Source organism: Pinus tabuliformis, chromosome Q, assembly GCF_031772625.1.
Source record: "Pinus tabuliformis cultivar Carrire ecotype Pingquan chromosome Q, CPIR1, whole genome shotgun sequence".
Taxonomy (NCBI): domain Eukaryota; kingdom Viridiplantae; phylum Streptophyta; class Pinopsida; order Pinales; family Pinaceae; genus Pinus; species Pinus tabuliformis.
In genome coordinates, this window is record NC_142296.1 from 93,460,956 (window position 1) to 93,486,462 (window position 25,507).

Here is a 25,507-nt window from a genome sequence, read left to right on the forward strand (position 1 = left end):
CCCAAAAATTTAGACTAAGTTCTTTAGATTGAAGCATACAATTATCCATTTCCTTTAAGGTGTGATTCTTCCTTTTAGCTACACCATTTTGTTGTGGAGTATATGAAATAGTATGTTGCAATTGAATTCGATGCTTAGTGCAAAAGTTGATGAATTTGTTGTTAACATATTCTTCGCCATTATCATATCTTAGCTTAAGAATTTGATGTCCAGGTTGTTTCTAAACAAAGGCCTTAAAGGCTAATAACATGTTAAAGACTTCACTCTTGAGTTTTAAGAAGTATAACCAAGTGCATATGGAGAAATCATCAATGAAAGTTAAGAAATACTTGTAGTGAGAGAATGAAACAACTGGAAGTGGACCACATAAATCACTATGCACAAGCTGTAAATGGGTTGAGGCATGCAAAGAGGCACGTTTTCCAAAACTATTCCGATGATATTTTGCCAGTACACATCCGGAACAAACACCATCTTTGCAAGATACCTTAGGAAGACCTCTCACCATATTTTCTTTACATAGATTTTGAAGGGAGCGATAATTTAAGTAATCAAATTGCTCATGCCACAGTTTGCTCACTTCATCATTATGAACAAAAAATACCGAGGGAAGAGTTGATGACCTAAAGTTGTTAAACTTATACAACCTTGTAGAATCATCAACAATGCTAGTAGCTAAAATCTGTCTAGGATCTCTTATGTCCTTAATTACAACATCATGAGGTGAAAATTCAACAGTTTTACCTTCACTTGAATGAGTTATTTGACATATAGATAGAAGGTTGCATGATAAGGTAGGAACACATAATACATCATTAAATTGACCATTGTATCGATGAATAGTTCATGTCCCTACAACAGTAAGAGATCTATCATCACCAACATATATATTTTTGGCATTACAATCATTTAAAGAAGAAAACATGGCTTTGTTTTTGGCCATGTGATAAGAAGTTCTAGAATAAATGATCCACTCATGAGAATGTGTAGAAGAAGATAAATTTAGTGCATAACCAGACTGCAATGTTTGACAACCTGTTGGGATAGGGTCCCCTGGGGTCAAATTTGGCATTTACTTTTTGTACAATTGTAAAGTCTCTGTGTTTTGGGGAAGTGGAGCGTGAAGGTAATAAGAGTAAAAGGGGCTTTAGTCCCTTAGGTTGCTAGAATATAGGAATTTTTGAGACCCGCCCATGGTCCACGGACCATGGTATCGTAAAAATAAAGGCTATATATAGACGAGTCATAGTGAGTCTAGAAAGTAACTCATTGATATAAGATCACTGCATAGGCAAGTAAGCTAAGGCAGGAAAGTCTGTTTTTCGTACTTAGGAAAAGGGGAAGGCTCCTGCAGCTGAGTGCATAGAGACCTTGGTAAGTCCACAGGCTGAGTGCATGGGCCCCTACAATTGAGGGCGTAAGGAAGAAAAGTCTATACTTGAAAGAATACATCTAATAAAGGCAATTTTGATGCATAAATTGTGCATCTGTATTTACTTCTGCAGTTTTTGTATTTTCACTCTATATCTGAAGTTATATGAATGAATGCTTATCTAATGCGTGAAAGTAGTAGATCAATATAATTTATAGATGTTATGAATGTTTGATAACCTTCGCGAAGGTATAGATTCTGTTTATGTGAATTACTGCAATTATCTGTTTCGGAAGGGTTAGGGTTCACGAAGACAGAACTAAGCCCTAGAAGCCGTAGGAACCCATCACACAAACCTCTGGATGCAGAAAGCTAGTTCTGTCATCCCCCAATACTACTTTGGGTGAGACTATAGCTTGCACTACACGGGTTGTTTCCGAAAGGGCCAACAGTTTAGGGTTTTGTTGGTTGGCGCAGCTAACTTTGAACCTGGGTCAAGACCCCTCAAGCCAACAAATGGTTCCGTTGCTGTTAAGGGAAAAGTTCCCCTAGGGTCTTGGGCTGATACCCTAGCAGACTAAAAGTTGTCTATACATAGAAACACACATTGTTGGAGAGGTAAATCCCCTCTACGGATAGAGGCGATCCCTACTAGCCCAATAGGGGTCTAGCAACAATCACACAATGCTGCCACGCATGTTCCTAGTTACACTTAAACAAGAAGTAAAGAGCACCTACTTGGATTCCTGCGCTGTCGTTGGACGAAGAGATGTCTCCTTCGCTCCTTCGCTTCGTCTGGTCACAGTCCTCCGCGATCCCCGCGAACGGACACCTGCACACACGAAGAGAAGGCAAACGCAAGCGTGAAATCTAGTAAAAGTAACTATATGCCAGTCAGAAAAGACATAATTCACATTTATCCATTGCATAAACAAACGAGAATGGAACAATAATAGCAGTCATCTATTATTAATCAGAATAGAGAAGAGTACAACCAAATGTTCTGACGTCGATAAACTTCTCAGGAGGGATCAGTCAGCATGTATCTCAAGCATTCACCTTTGAGGATGGTTCTCCCAAGACAAACAACTCTCTCTCTCTCACACAAATGTCACAAACAAACTTCCCCAAGCAATGAATCACTTCCACTCCTAACACACCAAACCTATAGCAGCAATCTGAGCACTACAAGCTCTGTGCAATCCAAGCTAAGTCTAGCTAGTTCCCACTAGTTTCTAACTCGTTGCTCATGGTAATGGTGGAAGTTTATATAGGAGAAGGAGTCTCCTAAAAAGGTGGAAGGATGAGCTTATCTTCAAGGGGAGTTGTTGCAAAGGGTCGAACAGACATGCCATAGAAGGGAGTCGATATTCACAAAGCTAACAACCAAGCCTGGAGAGATCTGGAAGGCTGGTTGTTTGAACAAATTCGCCCAAACTGGATCAGCGCGGATTATATGGAGACTGCCGCGCTGTCAGCACATAACAATAACTGAACAAGTCATGTCAGCGCGGAAGAACACGGGAAAGCCGCGCTGTGCGTCATCGCGGAAAAGTGATGTTCTTCCGCGATGGCAGCGCACGAAATACACTGTGAGGCGCTGGTCATCGCGGTTATTTTAGGAACAGACGCGCTGATGCACAAAACTTTGGAAAAATGGGTTTTAAGCCAGTTCAGGGATCAAACACTTAGTGATTGTGACTTCTGGACACAGCAGGGTGACTGACAGGAAGGCAGTGATAAATTACTGTGTAACAGATGCCCCCTAAAGCATGAAGACCGAGAGAGTGGGAGGGGTGAAATGCTTTACAACACACGCCGAACTGGAACACCACCAGGAAGTACCGAAAAATCTCTGACAATCATATACATGCAGTCTAGGCATGGGCGCAGCCATCCAAAAGACATGCGAGACTGGTCTATGGTATGGACGCAGCCACCCAGCTAAAGAGACCATAATAATGACAAGGTATGGTCGCAGCCATCCATGAAGACTCAGGTATGGGCGCAGCCATCCATCAATGAGTCATGTAATGATTATCCACAAAATCGCAACCTGGACCACAGTGAGCAAGGATCCAGGGTCTTGCGTTCCATCTCGACCCGAACAAAGTACAAGTTCAAGCATGTGAATACATGGGTTGAAGTCGAACATGCATGAACATCGTCTGATTACCAGTCAATGATGAAAACTGTTAACAGACGCGAGAGGTACCACCAATAATGACAATGGCCCTCAAGGTACTATAGGTACAATCCGCGGCATGTGAATCAATGAGCTGGTGTCGAACACCCACGGAATCATTTGATCGGAGGCCAATGATGTAAACCTCGCGTCGAACACGAAGAACCTGCCATTAGGGCATGCAGGCTCTAAGGCACCTGAAGGGAGTCTCTAAGTCACCTTCCCGGATAATGAGCTGAAGTCGACAGGAAGGGACCTTGATCGAAGGTGGGCCATAATGTTTCCCACATCATCGACGCGAGACAGAGGAAAAATGATTTGTATGAGATAGCAGATGAGGTTGTATTATTGCAGAGGTCAACTTCTCTCGAACATATCGGCGACACTGTGGCGGGCCTGGCAGTATTTGACATCAAATGAGTAAGGGTCATGGTGACAGGGCAATAAGCAGATGAGAGGTCAAATAGGATAACCCAAACCCACGGAGGCCAGTGAAAGATAAGATGAGATGGTCCCACCCAGACACGAAGCAGAAGAGTGCCATGTTCAAGAGCGACATACTGCCGACACGACTACGATTACAGTTCCATTTTCCCCACCATTTCTGGCAGGTACCCCGATTATTTTTGGATGACAAGCTTGACGGGGATAGCATATGCTTGAGGAGCGTCATTTCGACAATACCCGATGTCATCAAATGTTTAACGAGCCTGACAAAGGAAAAACTCGGCGTCTTTTCTTGTTTAGAGAGCCTGAAAAGACAGCAAAAAAGAAGACTCCAGGGGGGTCCTTTTTCATACAGTTGTGTCTCTCGAGCCCGAAAAAGTATAAAACTATGCTCGAAAGAACCGCCCGACCATTACGATCGAGGAATACTTTTCGTAAATAGTGTTCTTCGACCCGAAAAAGTAAAAAAGCAGTCAGAAGCACGTCGTTTTGGAGCCAATAACGAGTGCGAAACGACAAACACCCGGCAATCTCTTTAGTTTAAACAGTCGGAAAAAGAGCTTTAAAAGCGACCGCCTCTCGTTCCTTTTAACGAGTCGAGAGGGGGACTCGGCAATCTTTTCATCTTTAAACGGTCGGGAAAGAGCTGAAAGAAGACCTCCATTTTTATTCTCTTTAACGAGTCAAAAAGGGAAAAATACTCGGCAATCTTTTCATATTTTACGAGTCAGAAAAGAGCTTAAAGGCGACTCGTCCTAGAGGAACGAGTGGTATAAAAGGTAGCAACTGGTTCCGGCAATGGTGGAACTGCTCAAAACGTGTAATGGTCAAGAGGCTGGCTAATAAAACCACTCATCGCTGCGGTTCCTCAGGGAAGGATAAAGAACCAAGTGAGAGCATATGATCGGCCAAAGAGATGGTGGCGATGGAATGAAACAACCAAGGCTCATCTAGCAGAATTCAGCGGATAAAAATGGCAATCACGAGATGTAAATCGGGTATGGGTTCATTTTTACACAAGCTTGAACCGTGAAGAACTTTGCTTGGATTCGGTTTCATGTTTACACAAGCTTGAAACGAAAAACTATGCTTGTTATAAGTTCGCATGCCCCCAGCATAATGACGCAAAATGAGGTACATGCCCCCCAAGCTTCATTGCATTCAACAAAGTGGATGGAATGAAGGTTCACTCTCGAGATCTAGGAAAGACTCGATTTGGAAAGGGAGGTGTTTCATTTTTTAATGAGGTTGACACAGCAAAAGAACTATCCTCATAACCCTTGTTTCATTTTTTAACGAGCTTGACACAAGATCAGGAACTATGCTCGGACACCTAGTTGCATTTTTTAAGGAGCTTGACACAGGAAAGCGAACTATGCTCCGACCAAGCCCAATTTCATTTTTTAGGGAGCTTGACATAGGAAAGTGAACTATGCTCCGACCACCTTGTTTCGTTTTTTAACGAGGTCGCCACAAGATCAAAACTATCCTCGGCCAGATCCAGTTTCATTTTTTAAGGAGCTTGACACCGGAAAGGAACTATGCTCCAACCAGACCTAGTTTCATTTTTTAAGGAGCTTGACACCGGAAAAGAACTATGCTCCATCCAGACCTCATCATAATGAACGGAAAGTGGAGGCCCCCAAGAAAGTGGCTCCGGAGGGAAGGCCGACATCTTGGAAATCAGGACCTAATGCCCCCAGGACACTATGCACGATGGTGTCATCACTGGGTACGGGCACGGGGTAGGTGGCCACGTAGTTGATTTGCGGCGAGGCAGATGCAACTTGTGGATGAAAGCCGGGAGGGAAGGACGAGTGCGCCGGAGGGGCTTGTGGACGAACGAACGATAATTGATCGAACGTCACGATTCTTCCATCGTGTGGAAAACAAACCACACGGAAAAGTGAAGAAACAAGGGCTCCCATGGCATACACATAATCACGACCAAGGAGAAGACTGAAGTCTAAAGAACCTTGGGTAATTGAGATGTCTATATAGACAGTCTTGCCCCCCAAAGTAATAGGAAACTTTGGAAGGATCCCTAATGGCTGACTCGTTCCTCCGTCAAACGCGGTGAGATGCGGTGCGACAGGTACAAGCGATGGGGAACCCAAAGCTCGCCAAGTAGTAACGGGCATAAGACTAACCGATGCTCCTTCGTCTAACACAGTGCCAGGCAGCACCTTATTGCAAGCATAGGCGGTGACCCAGAAAGGCACGTGGGATGGAAGGGGAGGGGTAGTCAAACGACTCCAATCAAAGGAAATGACCGAACTACTTGGTGGGGGAACCATATGGTTGCCCCCCTGCTCGGAAAGAACCGAATCTAAATTCTCCGGAGAGGTTTCAGGAGAACCTTTATCAAGCTCAGGAGAATCTGAGGAGACGAGAAGAACATGAGAATTTTGCTCTTCCGAAACAGAGTGCTTGAGAGGAGGTGAACTCGAATCAACACTCTTTCCGACCAACGGCGGGTCTGGAACAGACTGGGAACAGCCAGGTTCGGGAAGAGGGGCTTGGACAAAAGAGGATTCTGAAACAATCTCTTTGTCAACAAGGGCGCGATCTACAGTTGTAGAAAGACGTTGATAACCGGCGGGAAATGGATTCGGAGGAGCAGCAAGACTTTCCAACACAGCAGAGGCTTTATCCATGAGGGGACAAAGGTGAAGGGGATGTTTGCCTTCACAAAGTCGACAGGGGATTCGAAACTTCCTTTTCTCCTTACCATTCCCAACTGATGAGGTAGCATCGCCATGATCATCAGTGGACGATGAAGGGTGGGCCGGATGGCGAGACCATACTTCTAGTACCCTGGGAATGCCAGGACAATCACGAAGCAGATGGTCCTCCTTGCATAATCGACAAGGAAACTTGACCTTCCGCGGAGGAGCAGAAGGTGACCCGACTTCAGGTATACTGGAGTGGATAGCTGGACTTGAGGGGGGAACTATGTGTGTAGGCTCTCCCTTAGGGGACTTCTTCTTCTTGGTCTTCCTCTTCTTCTTCTTAGCCACCTGGTTATGCGAATCGAGACTTTCACCAGGCGAAGTACAAGAGGAAGACGTAGAGGTAGGCGTCGAAGGGGAGAGATCCACCTTAGGATCAACATGATGTTGTTCAGGTGGAGGGACTGATGGACTAACAGCCGATACGGTAGAGACCAAAGAGGTTGAAAACAACCACACAGGCAACCCGACAGTTAACCCTGGTAGGGACAACGTCGCCATGTACGGAGCACCAACATTCCCAAGAGGAGGGAATTGTCCTGGATTCCCATCAGAGGGGGAACCTGGGTTAGTGAATCCCGGAAAAGTTGCCATAGCAGACGAACACGAAACCTACTCAGGCTAGCGCACATAAGATCTAACCAGGAAATGTTATCGAGGCCGAATAAATTGTTAAGACACTGGAACCAAACTTGACCTTTTCATGTTTCAAGAGTCGAGAAAAGGACGAAAAGATGACTCTAGTCTCCTTCGAATGTTTAATGAGCACGAAGTGACAAGACGCTCACAGGCACCTTTTCATTTAGGGAGTCCGAAAAGGATCCAAAGTGACTGCTCTGGAGATTCTAGGTAAAGGGTGTGCCAAACTTTTCGCAAAACCACAGAATACTTTTTAGGGTACGGGTGGTCAATCTTCGTGAATGCTGTGTTCACTGCATTGCGAATCGTAAGGCGGCAGACTCGGCTTCCTATGGATAAAGGATAAAAGCCTAGTGGGGTCTCCCTATATACGCGACGGTACGTGGGAGCGCAGTCCGTGTTAGACCACTATCGAGTCACAGAAGGAGGAATCACCCAACCTAATGTGAAACAACAGTGACTATGTTTAAAGACGCCGGAACACGTCTCTAACCTAGACCTCTAGATATTTGCGTTTAGTTCCAATGCGTTTTTAGATTCATTCGGTTCATTTTATAGTTGATCTTGAGATTAAGTTTCGATTTCAAGCTCTATCGTATGTTCTCTCACAATTACCTAGATGCAAACTACATGCCAAAGAATACCATTTTGTTCGATGAATTCTAGCTACGAAAGGGCAAGAAATTTTCTATCAAACAAAACAAGTACAAGCAAACAAGCAACTTAATGCAACCTTAAGCGAGGAAAGGAAACTTTTCTTTTGAAAATGCAAATCAATGAAACATTCTTTTCCTTTTCGATTTTTTAAAAGCAAAGCCACTAGTTTGATTTTCTTTCAGTGACATAAAACACCTAAAGGAATTTGGAGGAACTTGAACACCAAGTAAACTACTTAATGAGAGCACACAAAGTTCCCGAAAACACTCAACCAAAGTCTCGAAATCAAAAGGAAACAAGGCAATGCACGAGCTATGTGATCTAAGCTCTGCAAAACAAGCAAGGATCGCAAGCAAGGAGGAAGCGAAAAAGACCACTTGGAAGCACAATCCCATACACTCTGACAATCACTGAAAAAATGCGAAAACGAGTCTAGAACGAGCTGGTCAATCAAGCAAACAGGGATCCTCACGGGAGGCTTGACACACACACGGCCACTAGATGTCCTAGGGTTCAGAGTGCGCAATCAATAGAGAAAAGCAAACATCCGACGGACCAGAGTCGCAACCAGTCAATTAGAGACCCAAACACAATCCAGTATTCGCAAAAGTAAGGATGAACACACGAACCAAGCAGCTAGAAGGGAAGTTGTTTGCAAACTCAAAACCAAGCAAAACGAAACCCTATGGAGTTGAGCTCCGTAATCAAACAGTTCAAAGTTCAGAGAGTGAAAAACAAGTCATCAGACAAGCGGGGAGAAGAAGGCAAAGTCACAGCAAGAGGTTCAGGAGGTCAATTTGGACAAAAATGAGTTTTTCAGGCTCAGCGCGGGTAGCCTTCAGAAACTTGGCGCTGACAGGGGGAGGCCTTCAGCAACTTGCGACGTCAGCGCGGAAAGTCAGGGAAAAAGCGCGCTGCCCTAGGACAAACGAGGTCAGCGCGGATATAAGGCACACAGACGCGACGACTAAAATCACAAAGAAGAGTGGGCGCGATGTCAGCGCGGAAGAACACGAATAAAGCGCGCTGCCCTTGAAAACGAGGTCAGCGCGGCTGTTAGACGTATAGGCGCGATGAAGAGAAAACCAAAGAACAGAGTCGCGATGTCAGCGCGACTGTTCCGAAATAAAACGCGCTGAGAGCAAAAAACAAGGAAGACCGAAATAAAACTTCCCAAACCAAAGGCAGGAGCTTTTCAATGATAAAAATGCTTCCCAGAAACGCCCAGAAAGTTCATAAGCAAAAAGACAATCCCAAAAACTCGAAAAGAGACCAATCAAAGCCAAACACAAAAGTGGACTCAAGAGACAAAAAGGCTGATCCCCAGCGGAGTCGCCAAATTGTTGGAGAGGTAAATCCCCTCTACGGATAGAGGCGATCCCTACTAGCCCAATAGGGGTCTAGCAACAATCACACAATGCTGCCACGCATGTTCCTAGTTACACTTAAACAAGAAGTAAAGAGCACCTACTTGGATTCCTGCGCTGTCGTTGGACGAAGAGATGTCTCCTTCGCTCCTTCGCTTCGGCTGGTCACAGTCCTCCGCGATCCCCGCGAACGGACACCTGCACACACGAAGAGAAGGCAAACGCAAGCGTGAAATCTAGTAAAAGTAACTATATGCCAGTCAGAAAAGACATAATTCACATTTATCCATTGCATAAACAAACGAGAATGGAACAATAATAGCAGTCATCTATTATTAATCAGAATAGAGAAGAGTACAACCAAATGTTCTGACGTCGATAAACTTCTCAGGAGGGATCAGTCAGCATGTATCTCAAGCATTCACCTTTGAGGATGGTTCTCCCAAGACAAACAACTCTCTCTCTCTCACACAAATGTCACAAACAAACTTCCCCAAGCAATGAATCACTTCCACTCCTAACACACCAAACCTATAGCAGCAATCTGAGCACTACAAGCTCTGTGCAATCCAAGCTAAGTCTAGCTAGTTCCCACTAGTTTCTAACTCGCTGCTCATGGTAATGGTGGAAGTTTATATAGGAGAAGGAGTCTCCTAAAAAGGTGGAAGGATGAGCTTATCTTCAAGGGGAGTTGTTGCAAAGGGTCGAACAGACATGCCATAGAAGGGAGTCGATATTCACAAAGCTAACAACCAAGCCTGGAGAGATCTGGAAGGCTGGTTGTTTGAACAAATTCGCCCAAACTGGATCAGCGCGGATTATATGGAGACTGCCGCGCTGTCAGCACATAACAATAACTGAACAAGTCATGTCAGCGAGGAAGAACACGGGAAAGCCGCGCTGTGCGTCATCGCGGAAAAGTGATGTTCTTCCGCGATGGCAGCGCACGAAATACACTGTGAGGCGCTGGTCATCGCGGTTATTTTAGGAACAGACGCGCTGATGCACAAAACTTTGGAAAAATGGGTTTTAAGCCAGTTCAGGGATCAAACACTTAGTGATTGTGACTTCTGGACACAGCAGGGTGACTGACAGGAAGGCAGTGATAAATTACTGTGTAACACACATTCCAAACAGCCATTATGCTAATATAAGAAAACTCTATGATAAGTGGCGTACCTGAGGTCCTACATTTGAGAAGGTCCTTCCAGGGTCCAAACCCTTATTGGAGTTCCTTTTGCTCCTTTGACCTGCAAAACAACCAATTCAAGAAAGTACGGCAGTATATGGACTAAACATTATAAAGAAACCATCTTCATATTATAAAGAAAGGTAGTTAGTTATGCAATTAAACAACCATTCACATATGAATTCTACCATGAATATCATAAACATGAAGAAGATTTATATCAGGAACAAAGACATGTGTTTCTTTTATTATAGACAAAGACATGTGTTCCTTTCGCAGGCTCCAAGCGGAACCGTCCTCCGGATTCGTCCAGTCTCAATCCTTTAACAAACTCCTTCCATGACTTACTCCATGATATCACAAGTAGTAAATGGACATCATCACACAAGGAAACAAGGGCATCCTATAAAAATGGGGGAAGTGCAGGAGGCATAAGGATCTTCAGACCCGGTCAGGGAAATCTCAGCATAATAACCTTTCTCTCTCTTCTCTCCTCCTTTGGGCCTTCCAATTGAAGCCTTTTTATACTTCTCCTAAAGTAGTTTTTTAGTTGGGAATTCGTTGGGAACAGTTGGGCCACGGGCACTAACAGGTAAAACCCGCGATCTCCACCCGAAATTAAGGAGTTTTATATTTTTTTAAGTGTTTTAATACATATATGCGGGTTGGGTATACACCTACCCGCGTATACACGCTTTTAGATCAGGGAAATGTCACGTATAAGGGATAAAACACTGTTTTTTAAATTTTTGGACCAGGTCTGGAAGGAGGGATTGCCCTAGGCCATGAGTGCAGCATCACAAACCATAAGAGTGAGATTTGGAGCTATAACAAATGCCCCCTAATATATGAGGTCAGAAGGGGTACATGATGGCAGAAATGTATTAAGTAAGTACATGGAAAGGAAATCTGTCAAAAACCAAGAAGGACTTCACTAGAGTTCAGCTTGCAAAGCCACAAAAGGAGATCAGAAAGAAACACTGTCTGAGGCGGGCATACCCATGCTCATAGAAAGTAAAGCATGTCCGCATATCAAGTACAAGCAGATCCACTAAGTATACAAGTATAAATGACTGGAAAATACATAATGGATCATCTGATCATGATCGAACAAGTACATGTCTGAATATCACATATAAGAATGTCAATGATGCTGAAGGATGAACCGGATCACTGATATCAAGAACTGATCACAAAAGGTACCAACTGAACATGATGGAATAGGATGGTACTACACTGCAAACTCAGGTGCCAGCATATAGAATGTCGCCATGACTGACTGCAACATATAAGGTGGAATGGCATCAACTAGCAGCAACAGGAGCAACTGTCAAGTGAACCAATGAATGCTGATACAACCTGAGGTCTTCACCGACCACCGTGGTACATTTCTACACCATGGGAATAAATGATCTAAAGTCGACCACGTGAGAAATCGTTTGATTATCGGTCATTGATGTATATCGTTAACAAACGCGAGACTACTCACTGATAATGATAAGGAGCGTCAAGGTACCCAATACAATCTAACAAGTGTGAATAGATGAGCTGGAGTCGAACACCTGTAAGAATCTATTGATCAGGAGACAATGATGGCTTCCCACTGTCGATAGCGAAGGATCTACCACTAATGACTGCAAACCCCAAGGTACTGCCAAATGGACTCTAGATCTTTTCCCTAGAGCAATGAGTCAGAGTTGATAGGGAAAGATCCGCTAGAAGGAAGGCATTAAGGCATCCTTCATCAATCTAGCACGAGTGTAACCCGTAGGCCAATAATGTGGAAGGAATCGAACGAAAGTGATGTAGTAACCCAACCAAAGTATGTTTTCGGCGTACACAAGATGTGGCTAGCACACGACAGAAACCCTCTGAACCAACCAATAATGGAAGCTGACACAGAGGCGAGGTATCCACCAATAGGGTCAAATGGAAACCAAGGTATTGCATGAATCCCAATGTGTGATAATGTAAGCTGATGTCAAACACAAGGGAAACCACTCAGTCAAAGACCCATGATACTGATCGATGCTGAGCACAAGGTGACCTATCAATAATGAAAATAGGGCCAGGGTGCAGCTCTAGGCCTGTCCTCAGAGCAAGATGTCGTCGTCGATAAGGACAAGACCCACCAGCAAGAAGTCAATGGAGACATTCTCAAACCGGCACGAGTAAAGGACCAATATAACTGATGTGATGATAGACATGATACTGACAACCAGGGATGGCCGACTGAAAATGAGTCAAGAGACATCGTAGAGAGGCCGACTCAGGCTAACTTCCCTTGAACAAAAAGCACGACTCAATGTGACTATGTGGCAGCATATGATGACTCTGTATAAGTTCGTCATGCAAGAGGCACGAACGAACCCTCCATATGATTGGAAGAGATAACCAATCGAGGGAGAACTGACTCAATAACAAGGTTAAGGCATACCTAAGTCAAACTAAATCCTGCCCAGATGGAGGAGACTTTGTTTTGAGTGCTTTGTTCAAGGGTGACATGACTGACTCTAGCTGCCAACAATAAATGGAAATACTGTCCCATTTCCGCTCTTTTTGAAATATATAATTTTTTTGTCTTTTTGTGTTAAGCTGGAAAAAGAATAAAAGAATGCTATGGTACAGTGGAAAGAACGAGTGTCGGTGAAACAGATGATCTAGTTCCTGGGAATGGAACGTTCCTATGCTCAATGCAGGGAGGTGAAAACTGGTCAGTGACACTCAAAGGTGTGTTCCTTCCACGGGTCAAGGTGTGTCAAGTTGCAGAGGTCAAAGGTATGCGAGGTTGATTTTGCAGTCATCATGGTCAAAAGTTGGCTTAAACATGAGTCCAAGTGAAGCCGGCTCTAGGCCAAAAGGTGCAAATAGTCAACATGCAATGCAGTAGTACAACTCAACACAAAGGAGCCTCTAGGGTATAAGGCCAGAATGAAGCGAAGGAGCAAAGAGGAATGAGTCTTCATCGCATAAGTCATGGCGGGACTACAGAGGACTCCCGAGCCTACTCAAATTGGAGCAGCGTGGGAAACAAATGTCAGTGAGGTGCTAACTACGATACCCATGTAAAAGATGGCTTCTACCATCGTGTCATGATTCAAAGAATCGGCGAGTGAAGATGGCTTACGAACCATAACACGATGGGATCGACCCTATGGCAGATGTATCGACAAATGGAGGCTAGTATGCATAATGCAATGAAAAAATGGTGTCCCTAACCTATATGCCAGTGAGAAAATGATACCTGCCATGACGGGTCAGCAGTCACGGAACCATCTCGAAACTGTCGAAAAAACGTCCAAAATGTCCTGAAAATCAAGCTATTCTCAACATTCCAAGCTCCCAAGTTAAAAGTCACAAGAGGCCAAACAAAATAAAATTTTGAAAAAATTTTGCATTTTCAAAACCTATAAAAGAGTTTTTGGACTCACCGTTTTCACCATTTGAGTTTGAGAGCAAAGAAGTGGAGCAAAAGGAGCAAACTTCCCATCCGCCAAATTCAACCGTTCAGATTCTTCAAAAACCTCCAGGTAACTCTTATACTTGTCTTGCAATTGATTGTGACTAGTTTTAGGATTTTTAATTAATGTTTTACTGTTGATTTTTTTTTCCAAAAATTTCATCGTGGCATATACACGGGTTGGTAATATGAAACCCGTGTACACGCGGGCCCTATACGCTACTGTGTGCACAGGGACCTGCGTATACGCCGCGAACATTTTTAAACAAAAAACTAACAGTTGAAAATCATTTTTTCTTTAGGATGCCAGTCACTTAGCGAGAAAGAGAGCATACCGCAATGGATGATGAAGTCATGAACGATCCTGATGCTTTGGATTCCCTACGGGGATGTGGTTTGCTTAAATTCTTCAAACTGCCGAATATGAAATCAAACACACGTCTGCTTGAGATGCTCATTGATTACTGGAATATTGAGGAGGATGCCTTTATGATTGACCAAATGCCACTCAGGATAGAAGTGGAAGATATCTATTTCATCACTGGCCTTTCCTGAAAGGGAGAGGTAGTACATTCTCGGGGTAGGACACGGAGCAGTCTCTCGATCGAGGACTACGTACAGATATATTGCCTGAGACATCCCAAGAAGGTTGGAAGTCAAATTTCCATCACACATGTGGTGAGTTTACCGCTGAGGGTAATCCTGTTCACCATAGCTCGAGTGAACGGATCAGCTTCTCTGCACTAGGCATCACGGCTAACCATGAGTGTGGCAGTTGACTGTCTCACCACTGTATTTGACTGGTGTACTCCTCTTCTGGCTAGCATGAAGAGCCAACTCACTTCTATTAAGAGGGGTCATACCAAAAACTTTGGATACGGGACTATTCTGTGTTCTTTCTTTCTTGAGAGGGTCCCAACACTCCGCCCTAGGGTAGGAGTTTCCATCAACACCCCACGAGATCCACGCATGGGTAGGTGGGCTGACCTGATGAAATGTCTAAGGGGTGGGGACGTCCCACAGACTGCATTTGACGATGACTTCTTTACCTGGTGGGATCAACAGATCATCGCCATAGATGACTACCCTTATGCTGGGTTGGATTTCCGAGGAGATCCCGATCTAGCATTACCACCGACCGTAGCATGGGGTGACATTGGTAAGTATTTTTGATTTTAAGATTTTTTGGATTTTTAAAATATAATAATGAATTTTGAAAAATATTTTTGATGGGATTCAAATGACTAATATGATGATCATGTTCCAGATATTGGGCCGATACGACCAGATGGGTTCTCGCGGCATGGACGGCGCGGCCGAGGAGCCGAAGAGGCGGCTACTAATACAGAATGACTTCTACATACCATTCAACGACACTTGGTGAGACTAACTCACCGAGTATTGATGGCTGCCATAGAGGACCTTCCTGAGGATATGCAACGTCATGTGGTTGGCATGCCACGTGACTGGGTTCGCACTTTTCGGCGTGTGGCCAATGCAGTAGTTGCCTACTTAGCCGCTCATCCTGAGCCGGGGCATTAGATATGCCGGACATGATTATGGGCATTTGAGTCCCAATTTTGTATATTTTTTGGACAAACTTATGTACACTCGAGATGTTTTATGATATATATATATATATATATATATATATATATATATATATACAGTTCGACTTTTTGATGCTTGATTTTATTGTGATGAATGATTGATATGCTAGTCTAATGCTTGATTAGCGATAGAATCTACTAACCAATTATGAGATCTTGGAATGTGAAAATAATTAATATAAGTAAATGATCTTTGCAACAACCTCACCCTTAAATACTGGCGAAATAAACATGGATCCCTTACCCGATAAATGTTGTTCAATTGTGACACTATCAATTGTGAATCAAGATAAACTACCAACGAGTCGATTCCATAAGAAATTGCCTCGGATAGTAAATTAATGACGGAAGTATACTCAACCATGTTGTTTGAAGTGGGACCAATGCATACGCCCCTTGATACCATCAATTGACTAGTTGGATAGTAGAGTACCCAAGCTGCGGAAGTGAGATTCCGAGTGTGTCGACTAGAACCATCGGCGAACCCAAAATAGACCAAGTCATCCATCAACACCTGCCACAGCAGACCAAAAAGTGTTGATATCAAAAAACTCTCGATAAGATATGTACAAATATACATAATGTACAAAGAAGCCATTGCCTAACTCCTACTTAAGCAAAGTACTTCTTTAGGTGGAGCCTGTTAGGGGGCTCCGCCAACTCACTCCTAGGGATGTTTATCGGTACAATTATCGAACCAATCAATATACTTCCTTCGGCAAGTGACTGTGTTGGAGCCAAAGGGACCATACAAACATCACTAGTCGGACTAGAGGACCTGGATTCGACTTCATGCAAAGGAGAATGAAAACATGACCGACGATATAAATCTTCCAAAGTTCGATCTACAACCATCATTGCTTCGAATATCACTTTTTCAGATGGAAAAATGATATCTGAGCAATCCAACGCAGAAGTGGAATCAAGGTTTCAAGGATGAGCCACATCACCATCTATTTCATTCTCAAAGGAAGGAGTAGAATGGTTGTCTGCAGAGTTGGTGATAAACTCACATCTAGGTTCTGCTGCAGACGTAAGAGATTCTATTTCACCCACCTTGTTGTCATCTGATGTGGTCGCAGATGAAGATAAGGGTCCAGGATCCGAAAAATAACGAGCTTGAACAAACTCTTTCCATAAAGGGTCCCTGGAGGATGAAATTGTATCTATTCTAGTCGTAGGAGGGGGAAGATCAAACGTACCCATCAATGAATAGTACATCTCGACTCCTAGATTCTCAGTAGGTGGACGGGTGTTATCCACTAAGGGAACAATAGAGCCTGAAGTTGCTCGAGGATCGACTGGAGAATACTCCAATTGATCAACCTTAACAATTTTCCCTTCATGAGGAAAGCAAATGACACAAAACAGAGTCAAAACAATGGCTTCCATTTCATATACCCAGTTCCTTCCTAAGAGGAGATTATAGTCTAGGTTAGCATCAATGACTTCTACTTCAATATTAACGACCTTCCCTCCAACACATATAGGAAAGGCCAGGATAATCCCGTATGGCCTATGAGAATGACCATCAAACGCTGTCAAGAGGGTAGGTGAAGGAACAACCGACGGTGATCGAATGGCCTTCCAGCATGACATAGACATGACACATGTGGAAGCTCCCTCATCTATAACCGTCCGAAAAATATTTTTTTTTTGGTAGGTAGAATTTATCTGGAAAGCCATGTGATGAGGAAGTCTCTTTTTGACATTATTCATATCAAAAGTGAGAGCTAAGGAATTACTTGGATCCACTGCCCCATTGCCGACAGCAAGGCACTTCTTTGAGCAGGACATGACTGCAGAACCTCTAAAGCGGACATAGCACATGGACTCTGAGCCAGATCCTCAACAATGGAGTAATTCTGGGTTGCCCTAATATTAGGGTTGATAGTTGCGCATTTAGCGGAACCTTTCGGTACCCGTGGTATAGTATTGACAGAGGGTTGCTCAATATGAAGTGGGTTGTTAGTTTCGGGAACTGATTTACCCTTGGAAGTTTCACCTTCACCATAATCACGTGACCGTGTGGCCACATTAGCATGAGAACCCATCATGAAAACATTTGATGATTTTTCCCCTTCCTGGCTACCCCCTGTGGAGGTACCGGGATTTGAACTTGTGCCAGCAAGAAGTTGCTGCCCTTGGGGAAAAGGGTTGGTTAACACAGCTTGAGAACTAGAAGCCCCTTGCTGCCCTAACAAGCGCTGAGCATCCTGAATCTTTGGGCAGAGATGAGTTAAATGGTCTCCACTGCACAACTTGCATGGAAACTTGACTTTCCTTCTAGACTCATTTCTACCACCACTAGCATTGTTGCCAGGATTGTTTGAATCAGCCTTCCCATCCTGGTTCTTTTTCTTACCTCGTCCTTTCTTTTTCCCATTGGGATTTTGATTTCCTTTAGGGTTATCAGATTGGATGGCATTAATCGAAGAGGGTTGGGAAGCCAGAGGGTTAGACGATGTGACTTGGTTGTTAGGAGCAGTTTGCAAAGACAACTGCTGCAATTGGCTCGACAAGTTCACCGCATTTGTGTCTATCGATCCAACGATACCATCCGCATGGGGACCTGGCTTCCACTTGGCTATATCAACCTTAGATACAGGAGCATCTAGCAAGTATTTTTGTAGGATCCCAGACTGAGAGTAGATCAATTCTAATTGCTCGGCCCTAAAAATGGCTTGCTCCTCAGAATAGACTCCAGACATGGAGACATAGAGATCTCAGGTTGTAAAGATTTCAAAAACCATTCGAGACGGTACTCCGGAGGGATTTTAGCTTTAATGAGCCTCTTTCTCCGTCTCCATTCCTGAATATGGTCAGAAATGTGAGTTGCCTTATCCTGACAAAAAGTGGCCAGAAGTTCAGTTCTGCATCATAACAGACATGCAATTGGAAATGATTTAAGAAAATATTAGCTAAGTCAGCAAAATATGTAAAGCTGCCCCCTGGCAACTCTATATACCATTTGGCCGCATTACCAGTCAAGGTGCGTTGAAAAAGTCTCAACCTAATCGAGTCATCAATAAGGGAGTTCGATGAGCACCACAAATGGAATGTGGTTATATGGTCGCCTGGGTTTTCACCGCTCTTCCCTTCGAATTTTGGATTGTCCGAAGGGAGTTTGGTTGGGACAAAAGGCCAGGCCGGATTGTATTTGATTGGATAGTTTGTTAACTTAGTGAGATCTGGCAAGTTCAAAGTTGCCAGAAACGGAAGCCTAGGAGGACCTTGGGGATTCCACCCAGACTGGGCAGAGCTCCCAAAGTTCTGAAAAGATTGGCTTGGATTTTGGAAGGCACCAGGCTGCCCGAAGTAACCAGCAGAACCAGTTGAACCAAAAGGCAAGCCTTGTGATCCAGCAAAATTCAGAGTTTGACCAACTTCGGCCGCAAAGCCTCCGTAACCAGCAAAGCTTCCTCCTAAAGGATTATAAGGAGTTGATAACCCTTGATATGGATTCCAAACAGAAGCTAAGGGAGGAATACTTTGAAATGAACTAACTGTGGAGTACGGCCTATTCCCTTGTTGGCCGAAAAACGGATTCCCAGTTCCCATGCCACTAACCACAGGGTTAGTCCAACCTTGGAAAGGATTGCTGCTTTGTCTTGTAGAAGAAAAAGGCATAGATCCTACTGTCGGGTTGGAATGTAGCATATGACCACTTCCGAAAGGAAAACCCTGGAATGAAGCCGATCCACCCATCATGGACGTGACGGCATGAAACGGAACTGACGGAATACCCTCTGAATGGGTGCCAAATGGGAAGAATCCAGAACTAAAAGCATTGATTTGGGAATTTCCACTCGTGGATGGAATGGAGGTAGACCCAACTAAAGATGTGCTAGCAAAAGACCCAAACAAAGAAGTAGAGGAGATGGAAATTGTTCCTCCCCCTTGTACTGATGTTGGAGTCTGCATAGTTGTAGCACTTGTAGTAGAAGGCATGCTTCCAGTAGTGGTCAACGATGGTAAGTGCGTAATGTGACCTGGAATTGACGGTATATGCGTCGGAGTCCCAACATATTGTAATACTTCTGGATGGCTAGAAGGTAGGGGAGAATTCGGAGCCGCTAATGACTCTGAGAGTTCTTCTACCTCTATGTTATTCTCTGTTTGAAAGAGAACTCGAGAAAGAATTGGAGTGTTCCTCTCTTGTTCTGCGGAAGTGCCAGACCTTACTTGAACACTAATTCCCCCGAGAGGAGGATCAATCCCCGATGCGTCAGCTGCCGTGGGACGAAACCCACCAGCAGTATTACCTCTGCGCCTTCTAGGAGAAGGCTCTAAACTTGGTGGTGAAAGACCATGAAGTCTTGGAGACCGTCTAGGTGATCGGTCAACCACTTTGAATTTTTTGTTAAGATCTAACTAAAGACTCAAAAAATTGAAAGCTAGGCCAACTAAGAGCATAGAGCACACACTATAAAGTCCCTAAAGATATCAACCAGTCAAACAACTTCCAAGTATTTCCACTCCGGGTGATTACGACCGGACACCAAAATATAAGAAAGTGAATTAAGAGGCCTTCCGAAGATAGTCTGGGATAATGACGGCCCATTCCTATCAGCGAAGGTAACAGAGGAAGTTACGCTGACCTCCTAACAATAGCCTGCGCCGGTGCAAGCCCCTAAGCTTCGCAAGGGTGCCCTCTAGTAGTACCGTTGAGAGTGATGCAACGTCGACCTCAGGTGACACGGGATTCCCCTCCGCAACCACCTGTGTAGATCCCTAGGAGTAGCAACTATGGATACCAACTCGTTGCAGAAGCCAGACAAAACAGTCGTGAGGTAAATTTAGACAAGTAGGAGAGGGGGTATCTCTCTTCCCTGTCTTCACAGACCCTCGTGCTTAACTCCCAGATCCGGAGCTTTACTAGTCTTCCTAACACTATTGGATTTTCACTCACTATTCAGACTCCTATGTTTGACAGTTTAAATGGCCTTGGAGAGTTATCTCTCCACTCACCTAATCCAAGGCCTAAAATCCTAAAACTTGTTGGTGTATCTAACTTGATAATAAAAAAGTTTTAGTGAATTTTAATTAGCGCTTGATTTTAAAATAGGCTGTTCTTTAAGTCACGGGATAAGCGGAAGTGAAACTAGTGGTGTTTTGATGCAAAAGAAATTAATAAAAACCAAACTACATGCAAATTCACTTGTTTTCATTTTTCGATGAAAAGAAATTTCTACAGGGTTCAGAGGAACTTCAAATAATTTTTTTTTTCTTTTCTTTTCTTTAATTCAAGCTTCACACTTACAAAAGTTAACAAAACTATGGATGCCTAAAAAGATGTGAAAATCTATCCTAATGCAACAAGTACATGCTGATGCAAGACTTAAGACTACTCTTAAATCAAGAAATGAAAGTTGCTTGCTTATCAATTTTTATTTTGCCACTTAAAATGTTTAGATGGAATATGAGTTTCTACCATTCATTTCGTCTAAACACTAAAAACAAGTTTCAAGACAAACAAAAAGCACTTTCATTCACTAAAAGGAAACCAAATCAAAACAAAGTTCAAGAAAGAAAAACCAAGTTTTTCAAAAAGTTTTCTTCAAAAGCAAAAACAAAAATTTCTTTTCAAAAATGCTCTCAACAAGACTGAAACTTTATGATTGAAGAATAGGCAACAAACACTTTTGCAAGTTGACAACACACAATGGATGAAAACTCAACAAAAGAAATGTGTTTAAAGATGCTCTTAACAATCAAAAGCAGCAATGAAAGCTTTGGAAACAAAGACCAAAAGATCAAAAAGACAAATTTCAAGAAAGTGTCAATCAACAACTTTCATGAAACAAAAAAGTGGATGATCACAAAAAGTAGTTTTTTCAAGCAAACAAAAAGTCACCAAAAACAAGATTTAACACAAAGATTGAGATCAATCTTCCTGCCCTGATGAATCAGAGCAGCCAAGATTCCCTGCAAGAAATCTTGCGTGCTTAAGCAAAAACGATGACGCTTGCAAAAACAAAAACAAGACCAATACTTCTCAATCAGAGAGAATTCAAAATCAGATACTTGCTGTAAAACTAACAACTGACACTGGAAAGTAACTGTTCAGGACTGAATCAAACCAATAGACAGACCTTCAGAGACAAAAAGATTTAAAAAATCTTAAAAATTGCAAGATATACGCGACTGTACTGATGTACAGATTGCGTGTATACGCAACTGTGCCTAAGGAAACTTGCATATACGCGGGTTCACTTAAGGAAACATGCGTATATACACCTCTGTAAACAAGAAAAACAACGCATATAAATATTTCAAGAAAAAATAAAAAAACAGTCTGAAGAAACTGACCAAACTTACAATCCAAGTTCCTACAGGAACAGACTACACAACAACAGCAAGAAAACAGACAGCTAAGCCCTGATTGGCTTGAAAACACCCAAACTAGGAACAGCAATGATGTTGTCCCCAGTAGAGTCGCCAATTCTGTTAAGGGAAAAGTTCCCCTAGGGTCTTGGGCTGATACCCTGTAGAAATTTTGAATAATATGACACAAATTCACAGAGATTATCCTGATCATACAATTATAAGCGGAACATGTATAATACATAATCTCCTCTACGTTGATCATCAATTTACAGAAGCAGAAACATTCACAGGCGTACATAGAAGCATCAATCACACATATCAACACAGTATTTTCCCGGGGAAAGCATCTCGCTAAAAACCCCAACTATCTGTATATTATAGTGATTGAATCATGTAACATTACAAAGTACAATGCTTATCACAAGCAATGTAGTACCAGCTCCACCTGTTACACACAATACAGCTCAGATCTGATCTCCAAATCTATTCCACTGCTTGCCTGCCTCCATAGCTCAATACCTGCTCAAGAACTGATGAGAATGGCTTACCAAACTCGTATTTAACCTGCAAATAATCACTCACACTCTGTTGGACGTGAGCACAAGCTACAATTCTTGATATTGGCCAATTCATTGGCATACTCAATCCCTCTGATTGTGCAAATCATCATGCACAACTATAGTCACAACTGATAGCAATCTGATCCTCTAACACCTGTCCCTGCTGAATTGAACATGCACTGACATGCAACTGAGTTAACTGATGTATTCTATAGTTGCATTATGAGTTAATAACTTGTGAATTAATTAATAACTAATTCACCCAACTCATCTCTAGTCTATTGATCAGTTAGACTAAATAAAACTAGTTTAACAAAGTTAAACTGAACACAACTCCATCAACCGCATCTCCAGTCCACTAAACTCAACTCACTTGAGTTCTAACTGAAGTCCTGCATGCAAATTTTAGTCATCCCATAGGTAACCACGTATTTCCTTCTGGGATCTGCATGTACCACATTTGTAGCTCATCCTGAAGTGCTCCAAGAGAATAAGATCAAGTTTATAGTCCAAATATTATTATGAGACAATAATATTTGACTTTTCTATTTTTGACAGCCAGTCTAAAAATAGACTTTGATCACTCACACTGTGATCACTCACACTGTGGTCACCCACACTGTGATCACTCATACTGTGATCACCCACACTGTGATCATCCACACTGTGATCAAAAATAGAACTTGCGCCATAAGTTGCTTGCGGGCCCACTTAGTGAAGGCGACTCTTTTCACTAAGCTCCATCATCTTGTTGCATTCTCAACAAGCATTTATTGTTGCACACTTTTCAACACTCCCTCTCAACAAGAAAGGCTTCCTCTCAAACTCGATCCTGTAACTCTGGAATGTTCTCCATGCAACACATCTGGCCGTTCCACTTGCTCTGTCATCAAAGTCATTGACTGCTATTGCCTCTGTCGACTGAAACTCTGCATCTCTGTGCTCTTCAGTATCTGACTGCTCTAGCCTCTGTCACTTTGATCTCTGACTGCATCCGTGCTGCTGCTGGTTCTATCTCCCAGCATTGCATCTGCACTGCACCTCCCAACTGACCTCCCTGTTGGGTTAGAAACATCCTCTGATGTTGAAGCTCTACCTGCTGCTGACAAGTGCTTCCTCTCTGACATCTGCGCTACTACAACATCTCCATGCATCTCGCACCATTGCACACCTCTCTGTGCCACCTAGCACTGTACAAAACACTTGTGCCTCTCGCATTGCTGCAGCATGCTAGCTATGCGCTGTCCTGGGATTCCCTGCATTGTCGCTCTCTCTGCCGCTCCATCCGCATCTGTCTCTACCCAATCAGTCAGTTCCTGCTACTACACATTTGGGGCTCCCGTAGCAAGGTCTCATCCAAGAGGTTGGGTACCTCAAGGATCCTGCCCCTCCTCCTTGGGACGATCAATCCATATCAGCCCACCTCCTACCTGGAGGTATGGCTGCATGCGATCCCTCAGCCCACCTGGCTCGAAGTTTCCCGCTACTGGAGGTCTCTGGATGAGTAGATGTCTCTACTCGATCTCCTCTCAGCGTCCCTTGTTATGGCTGCTCCACAACCTCCTGAAGCTGCTGCACCAATCGTGGCTCCTCCACAATTGTCTGAGACTTCTTCTGGCTCTGCATGTTGAGAGGTAATATATGCTCCCTCTCAACCACCAAGTCTCCATCAGTTGCCTCACTGCTCAAGGCTTTGCATGCATCTTGAACCTCAAGAGCATACAGGTTCTTGACCCGTGAACCCTCCTCATGACAACGAAAGCATCTCACCTTCGACTTGTCAACCTTCTTCCCATCACTGGAAGAATTGGATTCGGAAAGAGAAACCTTCTTCTTTCCCTTCTTCGCCTTACTCGCTAAGGCATAGTACTCCTCATCATGCATAGATGAAGAACTGTCTCTGGTGAGCCGTCTAATCTCCTCCTGCATCAAATCCGACCATATTCGTTCCCAATTTGACAGTTTCTCCCTTCCATTCACCGAGTCCTGGTAGCTATGCCAACTCTTAGGAAGGTCAAGGAGTGCTAGACTCACCATCCTCATCCAACAGTCACCCCCACACTTCCCAGCTCATCCCGACATTGGGTGAACTTCGTGAGATACTGGGGCATACTGTCTCCATTCTCACACTTAATGTTTCTGAGTTTTATCTCTTGCTTTGGAATTAAATTCGAATTCCACTAGCACAAAACTCAACCGCTTCAGATCTAGAATTCGTGAGAACAAAGTATTTCTTGTACAGAGATCGACTGTACGGGCATTCACCAGATATCTCACCTTCCAAAAGAAGGATGAATCCAGAGGAGACCTGGCCCAATTACAGACTCTGCCTGAAGAAATAAAATGTAAACACTTCCTGAATAATAGATCTGATGATCAATCCTCGCTTTGATATCCTATAAAAATCTCTTCTACAAATCAAGCAGCTCTGATACCATGTAGAAATTTTGAATAATATGACACATATTCACAGAGATTATCCTGATCATACAATTATAAGCGGAACATGTATAATACATAATCTCCTCTACGTTGATCATCAATTTACAGAAGCAGAAACATTCACAGGCGTACATAGAAGCATCAATCACACATATCAACACAGTTTTTTCCCGGGGAAAGCATCTCGCTAAAAACCCCAACTATCTGTATATTATAGTGATTGAATCATGTAACATTACAAAGTACAATGCTTATCACAAGCAATCTAGTACCAGCTCCACCTGTTACACACAATACAGCTTAGATCTGATCTCCAAATCTATTCCACTGCTTGCCTGCCTCCACAGCTCAATACCTGCTCAAGAACTGATGAGAATGGCTTACCAAACTCGTATTTGACCTGCAAATAATCACTCACACTCTGTTGGACGTGAGCACAAGCTACAATTCTTGATATTGGCCAATTCATTAGCATACTCAATCCCTCTGATTGTGCAAATCATCATGCACAGCTACA